Below are 19,719 nucleotides of genomic sequence, written 5' to 3'. Positions count from 1 at the left end.
AACGTGCGCCACTTAACACTCGGGACAATTTAAAGGCAATTGAGCACAACAACAACAACAGCAACAACAACATGAGCACCATCATCAATGGTCACAAAAAAAGCCAAAAGCGATACTGAAACATCTATATTTTTATCACTGCATATATGTACACTGAAAAAAAATGTTTAATAGACAAGATTTTGGTCTTAGTACAATTAATTTTCATCTAAAAAGTGGGTCAAAAACATGAATATCTTAAAGATGGAAGACACAACTTGATTTCAAGAACATTCGATAAATAAAAGAAAAAAAATCGTATAGTTTTAAGACCAAAAATCGTATTAAAAGATATAGAAAGTTACAATACATTTTAATTTTTCTTTTCAATATTTATTTATTTTTTAACTATTTTATTATTATTTTATTATTCAGTTAATCATTTTTTAGTATCAATGAGTTTCAATGCTTTTGCATTTGCAGTTCGACTAACTTAACTAAGAACGAAAGGACTCAAGGCTAGAAATAACAAATTAGATGGATTTCAGAATATTGAAACCTATGTAAATCTATTATTTTTGGTCTTAATTGAAAGTTTAACATTTTTCAGAATAAAGTTCTTACTTTTAAGAATTTGTTCTGAATCTACGAATGTTTTTGATTTTAGAAACTGTTCTTTTTTTCAGTGTACACACATATAAATATAAGGACGTGCTACTTATGTGTTTGCTTGTATGTCATAGATTGCGTTATTTCCTTTTGCATTATACTCTACAGCCATTAAAAGCGATGCAATTGCTGCAGACAGAAGACAAAACAATTGCGCAAATATTAGCATAATTAATAACAACAAATAGTTGCTCAAAAAATTGTAAATTATGTCGTGTCAAATGAAGCCAATTATTTGTATTTTGAAGCAATAAATTTTTCAAACTCGACACCCAAAAGTATGCAACATTTTTTGAATGAAAGTTGAATTTATGGGGATTCATTTTACAACTTTCAAATTATCAATATTTAATCATTAATAATTGGTTTAATATTAATTGGTAATAATATTAACTTCTCCTTCAGAGCATCTGATAGTCTGTGATGACCAATTTGAAAATTGTTGCTTGTATTTTATGATTATTATTTGACCATTTTGTTCGCTTGCTCGTAATTTAATATAGATTTTTTGGCCGGTGCCAGCCGACAGCAGACATTCCATTGCCCGAGTCTTGTGCTCATTTTTTATGCCTCAAACAATAAATTGTCAATTGATTTTTGTGCTCATTTATTGTGCTTATGTTGCCAGCAATATATTTACTTACATTTTTATTTTCTTTTGTATGCTTTTTGTCAACGCCATTTTGTGTCGTGAAAAATGGCAAAAGATGGGAAAAATTTGTTTGGACTCCGGTTGCGGTGAAATAAGAACGAGGAACGAAGAAAGCTGAAAGTGGAGGGGAAATTCTTGTTGGGTCTTGTTCTTATGGCGCTTGTCAAACAAATCATAAAAATAGAATCTATGTTGTATTTATTTATTTTTATAGACAGCAAAACGTGAAATGGCGTTGCTTTCATTTCAATTACGTTGAATGCGATGCAGATTAAAATGCGAATACATTTCATACTCTCTCTCTCTCTCTTTCTCGCGTACAAACATTTCCACTTTATACATTTTCCTTTGACAAAGAAGTGAGTGAAGAGGTGGAGCGAGGGGAAGGGGAGGTGCAGACATATGTAATGCCTACAGCAATAATATTGTAATAAAAAAATTGTTTGCATTGAAAGCAGAAGTGTAAAATATGCCAGCATTGTGGCACGCCCAGTGGCTGCCACATGCCACATGCCACCTCATGTCCCACATACATACAAACACACACACACTCACACACATCCTCACACCTGCCACATAAAGTCGAGTTGAATGTTTATTTTGTGATTGATAAAAAATAAATGTTTGATTGTCGCTGCCACAACGCTGCGTTGTTGCCTCATGTCGTCTTGTTAAAGGTGCACGCCTCTTATTATTATTATTCTTATTTATTTCACTTTTTTTTACAGTATTTTTCTTTTTATACTTATTTTGTATTGGCAATGACAGCTGCGGGTTTTCACTCTCTCTGTGTTTGTTTATATGTGGGTGTACTTAAATGTGTATATATATATATATATATATATATATATATATATGTGTGTGTGTGCGTGTGTGTTTACTGTAGTGGAATTGCTGTGGCCTTGGGTTATATGCACGCCCATTGACTATGGAAATTTTACATATGCAAAAAAAGAATCAAGTAAAGCAGCTGAAAGAAATAGTAAGAAAAATACATTAAAAATGTATTCAACAATTTTCCAACCCATTTTAAGTCATACTCAGCCGCTTAAAAGTGCCGCGAGTTTTTAAATTACTTTTTAAAGTGTAAAGAAGTTTACGATACTTAATGTTGATAATACCATATTTAACATTCTCTTTAAAAATATAAGAATAACATGTATTTCAATTGACAATTTAATTAAATGCCTGCTAATTCTCTTTCTAAATTTCTTTCTTGATATTTCTGTGATATTTTACTTTATATTAACAATAGTCAAAGCGATTTTAAGTGAAGCTCTTGAAGCTCATGAGTCTCTGAAGCCAATTTTATTTAATTTCTAAAATTATGAAAATATTATATATCTTCAAAGATAAAAATTTCAAAGATTCGCACATTTTATATTATTTTGTACATTACTATATTCCTCAAAGATTGAAATTATATAATTTATTAACATTGATATTAAAGAGTTGAATGCATTTCGCATTGGCGATAATCCACGCTTGTAAGTGTTTTGCAAGTTTCTGAATTAAAATTTAAAGAAATTTTGTTCTAAAATTCTACACAAAATTCATGTAATGACAATATTAAGAAATTGTCTTTAAATTTATATTAAAACTTAAGTGGCAAGCAATTTCTTTTGATATTTTTCATATAGATTAATATTAACACTGCGATCTTAAAGAAATTTAACTTTTAAAATTGTAAAAAAATATATTAAAGGAAAATATTCAGATTAATTTAGAGAATATATCTTAATACTATATTTTCCATTCATGGAAAAAAAAAATATAATAATAATACAATCTCATTTATTGAATATGACGCTTAAAAATAAAATGCCAATTGATTTACTCAGTGAATTTTTTTGTTGAAATGCCAAGAAATTTCTGTGATATTTTTTCTAAAGATTTTTCTAAAAATAATAATATTAAGTTTAACAAGTTTTCAAATTAATTTGCTTTCTAAAATAATAGAAAAATATATTTAAATGACGAATTCAGATAATTTCTTTACACAAAACTATAAGCTTCATCAATAAATTCATCACATCACATAAAATAAAATAATTTATTTACACTTCTTCTTTCTTTGGAAAATATATTTTAAAATAACTTACCATTTTTGTAGGTTTTATATAATATAATTGTAAGGGGAAATACAATGCTGCTTTCATTTCTGTACCGCGAAAGAAATAAAATAAAATATCTTCTGCTTAAATGAATATTTAAATAGAATGTCAGCTGATTTACTAAGCGAGTTTCTTTGTTGAAATGCTAAGAAATTTCTTGGATGTTTTTTCTATAGATTAAAATTAATGAAGGTGTTCCATTAACCTGTTTGCTCAACTGTTAACTGGGTTAGTAGTGCTTCGAAGACTTGGCCTGGGTATGTGTGAGTGTGGGACCCTCTTAAGATGAAATTGTTTTCATCGATCCCTTGTGTCTTCTGTCTTCTGTCTTTTGCCTTGTGTGTTGTTGCATTGCAATTATTCAACGTTTGCATATTGCATTCGATTTAAGGCATTTTGTTTGCATTCAGTGCTTGTCACCTGGTAGAAAACTCATTTATCGCCCCAATGCAATTGTAAACCATTCGTTATCAACTACTTTGCTGTGCTGAGGGATAAGAAGTGGGAGGAAGGATGGAGGGGATTCTGCGCCCCATCAATACAATTAAATTTCCATGCTGCTTGATTTTGAACGTTCGACGCATTTTAATTATTTTCATTGCGAATACTTTATGAAATTCGAGTGCGCACCAAATGCGATTGGGTGTCCTGCTCCGTTCTCGTTGTTAACTGTGTTGTCCTAGCCCCCACTCCTCACTTCTCCCCCTCCTCACATCATTGCTGCTCTTATCGGGCACCTTCTTCCGCTGTGGCAAACGGAAGTGCAACAAAAGGCAAAGGCACAGCCCAGTGGAGAGCACGAAAATGAATGTCATTCATTCATTCAGTCATTCATTCAGTCATGCACTCTTTCGTTCATTCGCTCGTACATTTTACTGGATAGCCCATGTCCTGTGCTTGCGCATTTTGTGCATGCAATTAAGCCAGAACTTCAGCTCGTACTTCGACTCCAGCTCCAACTCCAATTCCAACTTCAACTCCTTCCACCTGCGCAAAATGGTCAAGTTAATTACAATCTACATTGTTTATCGGCCCATCCTGCGGGCCCATGTTCGCCAAGCCTTATCCCTTGGCCAGCGAATTAATTTCATGCTCTTTAATAGCACTTTTAAATATTTTACCGGTCCCCAGTTAACAGTTCCAGTTACCCATTTCTCACAGCGTGCAAAGTCTCGCTCTCTCTTAACTCGCATGTAATTATGCGAAAATTTTTTAAGCATTTCACTTTTAATTGTTTGAGGTTAATTAATAATTCAGTCGACTCATTGCAGAAGTTGCTGCAGTTACTCCAAAGTCCCTCAATGCCTTCTTTACCTTGACCACATTCAACTCAAACCAGTTTCCTCTATAAACACACACACACATCTATGGGAGTTCTCCCTGCACTTTTTAATGGACTGCAAAAGGAGTCGCGGCTTGTTTGAAGTCCGCTTTGGTTATGCTAATGGCCCAGCAGCAGCAGCAGCAGCAACAACATCACTTTTATAGGCGCCACTTTTATTATTGAAGTCTAGAGTCTGTCTTGGCTGAAACCATCTGCATAACTCTTCATTAGCACCTCGGTAATGCGTTTATGGTCTACACAGACGGTCCGCTGATAATGATGTTTCATAATTGAATTATCACTGACGTTGCTCCACAAATGAGTCGCAGTCTTAAAGTGCGAGGGGAAAATTATTAAGCAATTTGAATAATGGTGTCGTATACTTAATATGGAAAGTGATAGAAAATATCGGAGTTATTGTAAAGCTTCTTAATAATAGTATAGTAGTAGTTGAATGTGAGTTTATAGTAAATTCATTGTTTGCTAAGTATTCATTTATGTTAATAAATATAACATTGTTCAATGTATACATAAAAGAAATGAATTATTTATTAAAAATTGATTTCGCTTAATCTAGAAAGTTGCAGAAAAGATCTCGACTATTGTAAAGATTTATAATAATAAATAGATTATTTAAATTTGATTAAATTAAAAGAATTAATCATTAAAAATCAATTTGTGTTGAAGCTTGTTTTAGGGTTTCAGCTGTTTTGGCCAATCTAGTATATTTTTTACTGTGTGGTATATTTTGAAAATAGTATAGTAGTATTGGAATGTAAGTTTATAGTAAATTCATTGTTTGCTAAAAATAGTTCTATGTATATCAGTATACTAAATACAACCTTCGGTATATTTTTGTATTTTCGGTATATTAATTCGGTATCAGCTATAAAAGTATACGAAATACAGCCTTCGGTATATTTCAGTGTTTTTGTGGTATATTAATTCGGTTTTTTTGAGAATAATACCATAGATTTCTATTTCACTGTGCTAGCTAAAGTTAATTTTTTTCGGTATATTTTAGTATTTTCTGCATTAATTCGGTATATTAATTCGGTATCAGCTATAAAAGTATACCAAATATATATTTTGCAGTATTTTTGTTGTATATTAATTCGATATATTTTAAGAATTATACCACACATATCTATATAACTGTGCTAGCTAAAGTTAAATTCTGAATAAAAATTGTCTTAAAATCATCTCAGTTGTTCCCTACCCACTCTTAAGTATAGAAATGGTTTAACTTAACCGCATATTTACCAAAAAGAAAATTCACGATATTAAATTCACTTTAAATGAAAATGCCGCATTTAGTGCCTAATTGGGGATCATAATTACCTGCAGACCAGTTGCCTTTTGTTACCTGCCAAATTTGTAATTTTTTTGACCGTATCTCAATTGACTTTTCGCAGGGGGAATTCTCGCAGCTAGATAGCAATCTATGTTGTTTTTTCATGCCAAGGAAATAGAAACCATGGACATACACCGCAGCTAACCCTTTTTTTTGTGAGTTCTCGCATTAAAGTCAGTTTAATACGGGAGAAAGAGAGAGAGATAGAAAGAGAGAGTGCGTATAAAACATTTTGTTTTTAATAAAAATAAAATAAAAATCAGAAAACCAAAGGCGAACAAACAATCTGCACGCTCGGCAAATGGATCAAAGTGAAAATTCCTACGAAAAATCATAATAAACATGTGTGTCTGTCTGTCTGTGTGTGTGTGTATGTGTGTGACTGTGTATATGTGTGTGTGTGTGTTTATGTGGAACCCGAAATTATCAACAGCTTGAGGCGATGCACTGACTTTCACTTGCCCAACAATATTGCGTATACGCAATGTGGCGCGCTTTAAAAACACACGCTGAAACACATTTAGTGTGCAAAAGAGAAGAGAGACAGCCGTTGGCCCAAATCATTTGTTGTTGTCCAGTGGCTTTTTGGGTTCGTTTTTATTATCTCATGAATGCTAAATGCCCCGGCCATAATAAGGCCCCATTCGGTGCCTTTCTGAATATACTCACACTCACACTCACTCCGGCAATCGCACTCACAATCGTACTCGCAGTCGTATGTAAAAATCTACAGCAATATCTTATACAATTTATCATACAACACAACTGTCGCGCGAGCCTTTGTGTGTGTCTGTGTGTGTGTGCGCTGCGTGAGGGTTTCCGTTTCCGTAGGGAGAGAGTAGTGGCAGGGGGTGTATGTTATATGTGAGAGAAGGGAGGGGGAGGACATCACAGCTACTTGGATGCTTGTGGCTTAGCCTGACCCATTATCCCACTTATTCACGATGAAGGCATTCACTCAGACAGTGAGACAGTCAGTAAGTCGAGCCAGTAGTCGTCATGCTGGGATTGCTACTGCGTCCCATCAGCATCAGCATCAGCAATGTAACATGCTCTAACTAATAAAAGTATGCTGAATTCCGTAGAGCTTGTGTGTTCTGAAGTTGATCTTAAAGTTATCTTGGTGAAAGATCTAAAATAAATGTATGAAGGAATAAAAATTTCGATTGAAATAAAAGTGCAGTTGATGTGTGTTAATATTGAATTGAAATAGATTTCTAGCACGTTAATAGTTTTTTCAAAATTTTGATTAATTAAATAGTTGAACCAGTACAGCAATAAATTACCATATAATGAAAACGCATTCATGTTAAACTTATATCATTAGAGCATATTTAACACGTGATTATAAAACTTAACAGTCTTTTGTGTATCTTAAAGTATGCAAAGTATCATTATCAATTTTTCAATATAAAAAAAAGAGTTGTAAAGCTTGAAAGTGTAGAAAATACTATAAATAGAAATGTTGAATGGATTTGAATTGCACTTGTTTCTTGTTCGTACTTAAACCATTAAAATAGCTTTTATTAGGAATCAATATAAAATGGTTCGTTGTGAAAAATACTACAACTATTACAATCAATTTCACAAAACAATAAACTACACTTGAACTGTAATTTATTTTGTTAGTCATAAATTTAAAAAGCCAGATTATTATCATGAATTTCAAGATTGAGCAATTCAGATTGTTTTGCTGAATTTAATTCATTCAATTTTGACTTCATACAATTTTGATTAAAGATTTTATTCTGGATTTTAACAATTGCTATAAACAAGCATTGATTTCAAATTTAAAATTTTGTAGATCTAGTTCTTTAAAGACAATATAAAATATAAATTGAATAAATTAAAATGTAGATTGCATTTAAATCAGAGTTATATATAAAATTTCTTAAATTGGTAATTGCTGTCAAATAGTAATGATTTCTATTTTAAAATATTAAAGATTCTAGATTGTGAATGAAAGTAATATTGGCTCAGAAACTAAAAAAATAAACGCATTTAAATCGCAGTTTATTTTTGATAAATTTATGCGAATATTTTATGCATTAAAATAACATTAAGCAGTTCAAATTAGTTTAGCTTAATATAACTGATTTGCAATTTGGAAGACTATGTTAAGAAAACCGATCACTTGGTTATGTAAGAGTAACACTTGATTCGTTGATGTTGGCTGATGACAAACGCCTTCAGCTCCTCACCTATATTCATTTTAAATTTGCGCACGGTTGACGTTGAGTCTTAAAACTGAGTTGAAATAGAGGCAAGTGGCAAGTGTAGCCTTTCCGTGTCAGTGTAATGGTGGCACATCCGTTGCAAGTAAATGCCATTTGTCGAAATAAATTTCCGTTTTATTTAAATCCACACATACGCAGAGGGACAACAGAAGAAGGACTAGGGAAGGCAGGGAGGGGGGCGGACACACGCAGACGGATACAGCGCACATGTGAGTGGAGCGGACGAGCGGACGAAAGCACACACAAAACGAGGCTTAAGTGTATATTTTATTATTATTTGGACTGCTTGATGACATTTGTCGTCGCTAGTGGCAAGACCGGATGTCCTTCTACTCTATGCGTGCCTTGTCCTTCCCTTTCCCTTCCCTTCCCTCTCCACTCCTCTCCTCTATGTGTGCGGCTGTGTATCCTGTGTGTTGACTTTTGTTTGCCGCATTGCGTATGCTCATTTGTATTACCGACCGCTGCTTTTAACTCCCTCTCTCTCTCTCTATCTATCTGTCTATCTATCCATCGCACTCTTTCTATCTCTACAGCTCTGTTGCAGCCTGTTTAGCTTTTCATCAGCTGCATATCATTTAGCTGTGATAATGTTTGCCTAAAATTCAATGCCCATCAATCTATGACTATTCGATTATTTCGCATATCCGGCATTGATCGGGTAGCTGCCCGCAAAAGTAAGCTACAAATATTTAACTCGAAATACATTTTGATTTTTCACCTTTTGCAATTGATGTGAAATATTTAAATTAATTTTAGCTTAACCCTAGATTTCAGTAATGTTCAAATTTTCATCATTTTCACCTAATCACTTTTAAGTTTCTTCTGTTTATAACATGCTGCGCAATCGAGGCATATTTCGGCCTCCTGTATTTGTGTTTACCCGAACTCTCTGTCTCTCCATGTGTCTGTCTGTCTGTCTGTCTGATTTTACGGTATTCATTTGCATATATGGAAATGCCAAAAACATGGCCCAAAAATTGAATTGAACTTGTGCCCATGTTCATGTCAGCCGTTAGTCAGCCGCTCTGTCACTCCGTCTGTCAGTCAGTTATTTAGTCAATGGGCGGCTTTTGTTTTACAGATACCTCAACTGTCCCTTTTCCTGTTCCCCTTCACCGACTGACTGACTGAGTGACCAAACACTTTGGCTTTATCAGCAGCCGTTGGCCAAACAGATCGACCCGATGGGTCACAGAAAACGTTGATGAAAACCCTTTTTGACATTTAACGTAAATGCTTCATTATTATTGTTGTATGACGCAAACGCAGACAGCAACTTGGGATACTCGAATGAATGATGTTGTTTTTTTGTTTTTCCTGAAGGGGAGGGAAGTGAAAGGGTGCCCCCTCTATGTGGCATGCAACATTTGCTGTGTAGCGTGTTTTTGTGGCCTGTGTGCTTTGCACATGTTTTAATTTTTAATGAGCAGCACATTTAATTTTAATGTTTTGTGAACATGTGTTCATTAATGTCCCTTGCCCATGGGCCAAAATCTCTGGCCAAAAAAACTTAAGTTTCTTTGGTCATTTGGCTTTAACTTTTGTGCTGCTTTTTTTTCTCAACTGTGAACTGACGTTGACACATCTATTAGATACAATTGCTTTATTTCCCATACTCATACACACACTTAAAATAATGAGCGCTTAATTTAACACATTTTTCAGGCACACGTTGTAACACAAACATAAAAAAATCAAGTGAAAAAATAAAACATATAAAAGAAAATGTAATACCAAAACTTGGACCACAGATAAACGCAATCATTACGCTCGATTAAACGCTCGATTTCTTTGCCGAGTGAATGAAAGGGCAGGCAAGGGAAAACCGCAGAGAAAACGAGAGTGAGAGCGAGAGAGAAGCTTTTGTATTGGGGCCGATTTTGTGATTGATTTGAAATTGGTTAGCGCTGATTTCACACAATCTATTTGGGAATTTTCCGGGTGCTTTCAATTTTTCCATTTCACTTTCTGCCTGTAAAAATAATTAGAAAATAAAAAGAATAGAGAAAAACGTGAATAGAAAACCCGCCGTCGACTGCCTTTAAAATGAGCGCTGTTTAATTGGGCGTATTTGATTTGCGGTGCTGTCTGCCATCAAATGGCAACAGTCATGCATGATGTGGCGATAACAGTTGATTAGATAATGCCACGATTACTAATGGAAACTCCACACACATACACCACATGTGTGTATAAATATGTCTATGCGGAAGTCTTTAAATTTGGTTTAACAACAGCTTAAATAAAATGTTGACTTCATGATTGAAGAGAAATCTTTGAAGTCTAGCATTATTAAAAATGTATATTTATTTTAATACGACTCTAAAATTTAGCTTTATTAAATATTTATATTTGACTTCTTAAATAATTTATTAAACCAGTTTTAGCGATTATCATTACTTTTTTTAAATTATAACGAAAATCTTGCATTTGTTTATCCATTATTTATTTAAAAATTGAGGAGGTTAGTTCCACGTTAAATCGTTGTTTAGTCATGCATTTGTTTTTTTCGTATTGATTCTTAAATAGTATAAGGTATAATGCTGATAATTGCTCACCAAAATTTAACATTGAAATAAAGAAAATAAGAACAACTCGTGTGTTTGTTTTAAGCTATTAAATCCTTGTTTTATATTTACTTACCTTATAAATTCAAAGCCGATAAAACCTTAGAAATGAGAGAGAGTCAAAAGAGAAGAACAAAGTACTTTTAATGTAGACCAGCTTGAGTTTGGTCAACTATATTTTGATCCTAGAAAAATGACATTGATACTTTTCCATAAATATTTTTAAATTTATATTAAATTGTTGCTCTCTAACTCTGGTTATTAAATTTCTTAAATTTTGAATTTTGTTGAGCTGAATTTAGCCGACAAATAATATCAGCTGGGAATATTTAGCTATCAGTTTGACTACTGAGCATAGCAACAAATTACGCTGAATAATAAATTATAGTGTTGCCAGTTAAACAAGTACTCAACCTACTTTTTGTTTGGGGCTTGTTAAGACAGCTCATTGCAATGATGTTGTCAGTTTGTCGGCTTCTTTGTATTTGGTTTGCTTGGGGGGTTTCTTCTTTCATTGCCCAATGCAATATTTAAAGTGAGGGGCAGCTGCCAGGACTTAAGCAGAACACACCGAGCATACGCTCACTAAACGATGAGATCTTTAGGGGGATTGTGTATGAAATTTGTTTGGCATGCTTTTGGGAGTCAAGTGGGCTTGTTTGTTAAAACTGCAAAGACGTGTTTTAGAATACTTTGGAGCTGCTTTTGTGAATAAAGCTGGAGGGAAGCAGGCGAGAGCTTAAACTAAAGGCATTAGCATTAAGTTGGTTGTTCCGTTTCTAATTCTTGTCATCTCTCAAATTGCTAAGCGCTGAAGAAGATTGAGCCAAAACTAAAAGCTGACAATGATAACTTGGCCTGGCCGAGAGGAGAAAACAAAAGCGAAAGTCATTGGCATACAAGATGTGCAAGCATATGTTTTTTTACCTCTCTTTCTCTCTCTCCATCTATTTAAGTGTCTATGTCACTCAAATATGCAAATTAGCTTCTAAAACTTAATCGTGGACGTTGAGCCTAACCCCGTCAGTGCCTGGTTGGCATGTGCTGGTATTTAGGTTAATGAATAGACAAACTTTCGACAACCTCAATGTGCAAAGTTTCCGAAGCATAACCAGAGCTGAAAGAGCAAGAGCGATGACATTTTTAAGCAGCGCGCTATGGCAAAGGTAAATGCAATTGAAGCCCACCCACAAAAACTGTAAAAAAAAAAGAAATCAAGGATGTGTGTTTGCAACTGAGTACTGTGCAAGGACACAGAACTTGGAGAGTACGACTGCGATTGCGACTGCGACTGCTACTGGTGGCATTATCAAGTGAAATATGTAAAAATTGTGAAACTTGTGTTTGACTTGCAGCTTTCTTAGCCAGCCATGCTGAGACTTGAGAGCCAGGACTTGAGAATCTGGCAGAAAACTTGGCCGAACGCCCAACTTTTGAATATTTCAGAATATTTTTGTCAAACCATGAAGGTAACGCAGCAGTGCAAGCGAGCCAGATAGTGCAGGGAGAGAGAGAGAGAGGAAGAGGGAGACGGCAAGGGAGCGTGAGAGCGTCTCTAAGCCTATTAAGGACATCAAACAAACATTTTGCAAAATTAAATGGCATGCAAGGCAAGCACATGTGGCTGCTCCTGTGGCTCCTACGCTCTGCTCTCCCTCTTAGTGTAGTCTTTGCTTTTCCGCCTTTTGTGTATAACTTTGCACAAAATATTTCAGATATTATGTCACACTTAAGGGATGTCCTCGCCATTTATGACCGCACACACACACACACACATACACACACAACTACCACAGTGGAGAAAGGAAAGGCTTTTGCCTGGGATTTGAAGACAGCTTCTCTCGAAAATGCTAAACATTTTCAAATATTTATGAGCTATTAACACTTGGGCAATCCCCTCCAGCACTCAAGCGACTTCTCTCTTTCATTTTCCATCTTTCATTTTGCTCAACTCAACACAACGCAACTGACTTCCATGGAAAATCGGCGACCAGAAAAATGGATCGCCAGGCAAAAATCTATGAAAACGCTCTGCTCTCTAAATATATATGAACTGTTGCGGTCATTTCAAAGTTATTTATTACTTGCTCCGTTTGCAAGATAAACGATTTCGAGTCGACTTGTGGCATTGCCTTTTGTGGCAGCTTGGCAAGCATGTCGTATACTTGTTGTTGTTCTCTTTCCCTTTCCCTTTCCTTCACCGTTTTCGCATTTTGGCAGTTCATTAATGCGCCGTAAAACCTCAACAGGAATGACCATTAGATTGAGTAAATCTATTACATTTATTCACAATTTACAAAATAATACGATATAATTAAAAGGGTGCCATTAAAGTGGTTTGCTTATGATAGTTTTTAGCTATTAATAATTATAATTAATAATGTCTAAAAACGCCAAGTCATTTAAATATTATATTTTATTGCCATTGTAATCAACTTTTATTAAACGCATTATTAAAATGCTTTCTGAAGTGAAAGCATATTTCAAACGTTGATTAAATTTACATTTGGATATACAGCAAAAACAAAAGGATTTTTAACTCAGCTAAAGCACAAAGCGCATTATAGTAAATAATATTATTATTCTGTGTTCGTTTTTGAGTAGTTCAATTCGTTGTATTGTATTAACTTGATTTAAAAAAATAAATTTACATAAAATAAATGATTATCTTTGTTACCGAAATATGTGTAAATAAATATTATTGCATTAAAAAATCACAACAACCGTTTTTAAATGCATTTTGCAAACAATCAGCATATCTCAATTATAATGCTATTGAAAGCCAAAATTCGATTAAAGCATTTATATGTATCTATAGCTGGCAACTATCCGGTTGTTCCACAAACTCATTGAACTAAACGCGAGCTATAATCCATATAATACTAACCATACTTTCAATGCATTTTTATGCTTCACCAACTAGCAAGAGATAAAAGCAACAAAAAAAAACATATAAGAAAGCTGCAGTCGACTGTGCTCGACTGTGAGATACCCTATACATTTTTGGAATAACAGCAAATCAGTGCGGTATTATTTATCAAATATACCAAATTATTATCGAAAAATACTAAAATATACCTGGGATACATGTGGTATATTGGTATATTGATTAATAATATACCATAGAGTATAAAATTGACCAGATATACCAAATTATTATCGAAAAATACTAAAATATACATGTGGTATATTGGTATATTTATTAATAATACACCATAGAGTATAAAATTTACCAAATTTTCTGCCAAAGCAACTATGCCCCGATTGCAATTTGCATTTTTTGCTTAACAAGAGTATTATTTAAAAAGACTTCTACAATTGTTATAGATTTTCAGGAATTAGAAATATTTTCATTATTATTGTATATACCAAAAATACACTTGCTATTCGATTTTGTTTGAGTTGTTGGCACAAACTTGATCAAACATAAGAAGTTCCGTCGAAAACAAATATATCTTTATCTCTTATAGTTCCTGAGACTTGGGTTTCCATACGGACGGACAGACAGATAAACGGACGTGGCTATATTGTCTCGGCTGATCAGAAATATATATACTTTATGGGATCGAAGATGACTCCATATGCTTATTACATACATTTCTTGCAAACACAAAGTTATAAAACCTTTTACCCTATGCTATCTATAGGGTATAAAAACATGAAAAAAATTGCGAATGAAAACGAATGAAAATTTTGCTTGCACGGGACTCTAGAACTGCGGTCAATGAACATATAGTCGTTATACGGAAGAGGCCGCAGCGATATGCGAAATGGGAATGACAACAGCGGAGAAGAAGAAGCAGAAGAGATTGAGAGTAGTCGCGATAAAAGCAAGTGTAGGGAAACAACAACAAATTTGGTATTGAAGTTGGCGTATGTGTGGAATTTTTGGATAGTCGTAGAGTCGTCTACACATACACAAACACAGCAAACATGTCGAGCGAGAAAAGGAGAGGGATAGAGAGAGATAGAGAGAGAGAGAGAGAGAAAGCTCAGCGAGACCTTTGCCTAAAATGCTGTTTATCTTGTCGAACGAAGAGGGGGCTGAGACGTAAGAGGAGGCAGAGATATGGTCTGGACAGTGCCAAAAACTGTGCTGCTTTGTGGGTTACGTTCTGCATCGGCTGCCAGGCCTGAAAACTACAAAATATAAAGCAGAAAATGAAGTAGCCACGGCTTGCATTTTTAGCTAGCTAACATTTTCTTTTTTTTAGTATTTTTTGGCCAACTAGCAAAGCAGAGCCAAGTGGAGACAACATGCAAAAGTCCTGACAGCAGAAGAAGAAGAAGAAAACACCAAAAAGAAGGAAAGTTCCAGCGATGGCGAAATTTTTGTGGTCCAGCAAATTTCTGGGCTTCGATGAAATTGCTGCCAAATAGGTTACAAGCAATTTTTACTTGGGTCGCCTGTTTATGGAGTTGCTTGTGTTTCTCTGTGTGTGTGTGTGTGTGTGTGTGTGTGTGTGTTTGTGTGTGTGTATTTTTTTGGCCATCATCAGTTTGTTGTTGTTTTCGCCTGCGTTTTTCACTTATTTCACTTTACCTTTTCCTTTTTTCCTTTTTTTTTTTTTGGCCAGTAAATGAAACGGAAATATGTTTTGTGGCCTCACTGCACAGACAACACCAACAACAACAACAACAACATAAACAGAAACAACAAAAACAACTGAGATGGAGCGACTTAAGCAGGTTGCCAAGGGGCAGATTCGTTAGTTTAGTTGCATGTAGCATTGAGCATGTGGTTGCCAAGTGACTGCTAAGGATCTTAAAGTAACTATCTCCTTAAATAGTCCACATGAGCCAATGACAGCTCCAACAGCAGCAGCACAAACTGTCCAAACATAGCCATAGAAGCAAGACTTTATTTCGCTGGCAAACCAATTGAAAATGAGCTGTCAGATAAGCCCAATGAATTGCAACTGCTGCAAAAGATAATTTTTAATAGTTTACTCATTGCTTAGAGTATGTGAATTTAGCTATACTTTGCAGCAATATACGCTGAAGAAGGTTTTAATTTTAGAGCATGAATTGTATAAATATTTGCTAATTTCATTAACACGTTTATAGTCATTAATTTGAATTTGTAATATTTCATTGCAAAATATCCCTTTCACTTTGTAAATTGATGCAATTTAAAGTAAAATCAATTTGGTTTTAAGATGTACTAAAATAGTACAATTTTGCAAATTTTTTAAACTTTTTAACAAATTATTTTATATGTTCTTATAATACTTCATTTTAAAATACCTCTTTACGCTTCAGGCTGAGACCCGATAAAAGGGTTGTCATGGCCATATAATAATAATAAAATACCTCTTTCACTTTTGATTTTTGTTTTACTCAAAATAAAATAAATTTGTTCTTAAGTTGTGCTTTGAGAGGTAATTATTTATAGAACATGAATTGTATTCAAATTTTAAAATTTTATTTAGATTAAATTTAATTTGCGTTATTAATTTTTCGATACCTCTTTGACTACAGAAATAAATTGCATTTCTTGAATATTTATTTGCCTTTGTATAAATTGTACTATAACATATACATATATACATATTTATTATTAATTGTTTTTATGCATTTTTAATCACTCGTTATTCAAACATTTTTTTTTTTAAATATATAATAATATCATATAATATAATAATATAATATAATATTATATATATAATACAAGTATTAACATTTTTCTTTGGTTTTAAATTTTTGTAAAATATAATATAATAATATTAACATACTATTTTCAATTTGTACGTTCAAATAGCACATTTAACTATTTATTTCATAGTTTTAAAAATCTCTCATTATTTTTCATTTTTATACCCGCTACCCATAGGGTAAAAGGGTATTATAACCTTGTGCCGACAGGACATGTATGTAACAGGTAGAAGGAGGCATCTCCGACCCCATAAAGTATATATATTCTTGATCAGCGTCAACAGCCGAGACTATCTAGCCATGTCCGTCTGTCTGTCTGTCTGTCCGTCTGTCCATATGAACACCTAGATCTCAGAGACTATAAGAGATAGAGCTATATTTTTTATCGGCAGCATTTGTTATGTTTCTTTTACATTTTCCCACGCTCACTTCCGCCCTCGCAAATTGACTATATACAATAATGACTATAGTCTTCGTGATTCCTGAAAATTTGGTTGCGATCAGATAAAAATTGTCGAAGTTTTTAAATAAATACTTTTGTATGGGCAAAAACGCCTATTTACTAGGGGTCTTTGTTGCTTCGGCTGACAAACTGGTATATCTTACACTTTGTAGTGCATATTGAGTGTAGTACCATACTAATATACCAAACATACAATTTAGTATATTTTTGGTATTTGTGGTATATTATTTAAAGTATATTTTATAAAAAATACCGCAATATTTTGCTTTTATTCAGCTTTTAACTTTCAGCTATTAACGTCCCTACTTGTTTTTATGAATTTATCGTGGCCATTTGCAAAAAATGTGCAGCTACTTCGTTGACATTAAATGCACTTAGGCTAATTTAACCACTAAAACAATTCACATGCATACTCGTATGTACATAGTAAAGTAGGTGACATGTCAGTCATTTGGCAGCTGGGCCATTGTCATAATGTTTGAGTTGCTGTTAGTTTTTTTTTTGTTGTTCCTTTTTTGGTTTGTCTGTCGTTGTTGTTGGCATTTAAAGTCAGGCTGCCAAAGAGCCAAAACCACAAAATGTTTAACATATAAATATAATTTTAGTTGACAAAAAGAAGAAGTAATCGAAAGCAGTCTGCAAGTCGACATTCGAATATGCTACTGTAAAATCTACATGAAATTGAGAGCAGCAAACGAATTGATAGAAGCAACATACCCTATAAATAATATTGCATTCTGCAAATGCTGAAATCGTTTTGCGATTATATTGCAGGAAATTAAAAACCACAAATCTAAAATGTTTGAAATATCCGGTGGAACAATTAATTCATTAATGCAGCGTGCTAACGCAGTGTGCGATACACGACGCGATTCCCAAAGCGGAAGTGTAATCAGCGTCGCGGCATAAAAATAAAATGGTTGTTGCTGCCGTGTGGCAGGTAACGCTTTAATTGTATAGGTTTTAACCGATTTTTTTCTCTGGCTACTGTCGCTGATAATGTGCGCATTATTAATTTAAATATCTGAATATTGATGGAGTTTTAAACACACACAATCCCAGCGAGCAATCTCGCTGCATTACACTTCCCTGCACCCCCCTCTGGGTTGGTTGGCTGGTTGACATTTGATTAACGCATGTAATGCAATTTAGCAGCAGTCTGTGGCAGTGGGTGGCTGGCTGGGTGGCAGGTGGAAGGCATAACGTTTTTGTTGCATAATTATTTAATGCGTTTTGTGCGCAGCACGCGCGCGTGTATTGTTTATTAACAATTTGCACAACCAGACGAAACGCAATGCAAGCATCGAAAGCCATTGAAATGTTTACGCTTCAATTAGTCCAACGATCTCTCACAATCCATAATACAAAAGGCATTCATATCGAGTGTGACAAATTGAAATGAAAACAGAAAACAAGCTGGGGAAAAAAAAAACAGAACAGAACAGAGCACAATTAATTGCTTATTAATGGACCGAGCCATTTTGAAAACTACATACAAATTATTCAAATGCTTAACAGCTATATATGCATATTTTATATGTATTTGAGTAAATACAAAAAAATTGGGGGGAATCCTCGAATCGCAGCGAAACAAATAATACTCCCATTGTGATAATAATGAAAATTGTGTGTTAATTGCTCGCTCGTTGTTCAATATGTTATTCATTATTCATTAATTTACTTTTTATTGTTGCCCATGCTTTATATTTATCTTGTTTAAAATCAATTAAACATTATTAAACTTGACCAGCATTAAGATGAGTGCCCAAATGCCATGAAAAATATCATGGTCATCGATTTAAGGGGAAGTGCATGAAATATTCAAAATAACTTAATAAAACATTTGCGCATTTAGCACATAAATAATGTAAAACTTTCAAAAGGATTGTTCGCACATAGAATTGCAATTGAATTCAAAAGGAGTCGATTTTTGGCAGTTCGGGAAATATGTATAAAGAATGAGAGAGAGAGAGCGAGAGAGATAAAATCAGACAAAAGAATGAAAATATTCTCAACAAACAAACGAGTATACTTTTTATATTACGTATACGCCCCCGCACCGCACTGACCTGATTTTACTTATCAATGCAATGCATTTTCTTCTGCTGTTGTTGTTGTTGTTATTGTTGTTGCTGTTGAGTCAGCCACAGCACGAGGTCTGGTTTTGGTCTCTGTGCTTATCTGCTGCCAGCTGCCGTCGTTGCTGCTGCTGCTGTTGTTGTTGCTGTTGTTGTTGCATCCAATCTGCAATCTGCAACACAATCTCTGCTCAACAACGGAAAAATGAAGTTATTGGAAAATGACTGTCAAACGGCAAAGAGGCGGCCACAGCCTGGTCTACACAGCTTGCCTCCATTTTCCACTTTCCACAGCCTCAGCCTTAGCCTTAGATTCTGCCTTCGACTACGACTTCGACTCACATTACACATATATTTTAGCTGCACAAAATGTTTGGCATCTTCGGGCTGTTTTTATGTGGCAGAAATTCGCTTTGCTCTGCTTTGCTTTTGTTCAGTCGCCATTGTTGTTGTTGTTGTTTTGCTGCTGCTGTCACATTGCTGCACTTTTTACTGAGAGCTGAGATCAAAAAGCGCAGAAAAGCGTGTCGATAATCAAGCGTCAGCATATAAAACTCAAAGCTTACGTTCCTTCCTTTGCTCTAAGCAATGTCACTGATTTTACTTGTGTCCGCATTTCGGAAT

This window comes from Drosophila sulfurigaster, chromosome 2L, assembly GCF_023558435.1.
Source record: "Drosophila sulfurigaster albostrigata strain 15112-1811.04 chromosome 2L, ASM2355843v2, whole genome shotgun sequence".
NCBI lineage: Eukaryota > Metazoa > Arthropoda > Insecta > Diptera > Drosophilidae > Drosophila > Drosophila sulfurigaster.
Note: the sequence above shows the minus strand (reverse complement) of the source record.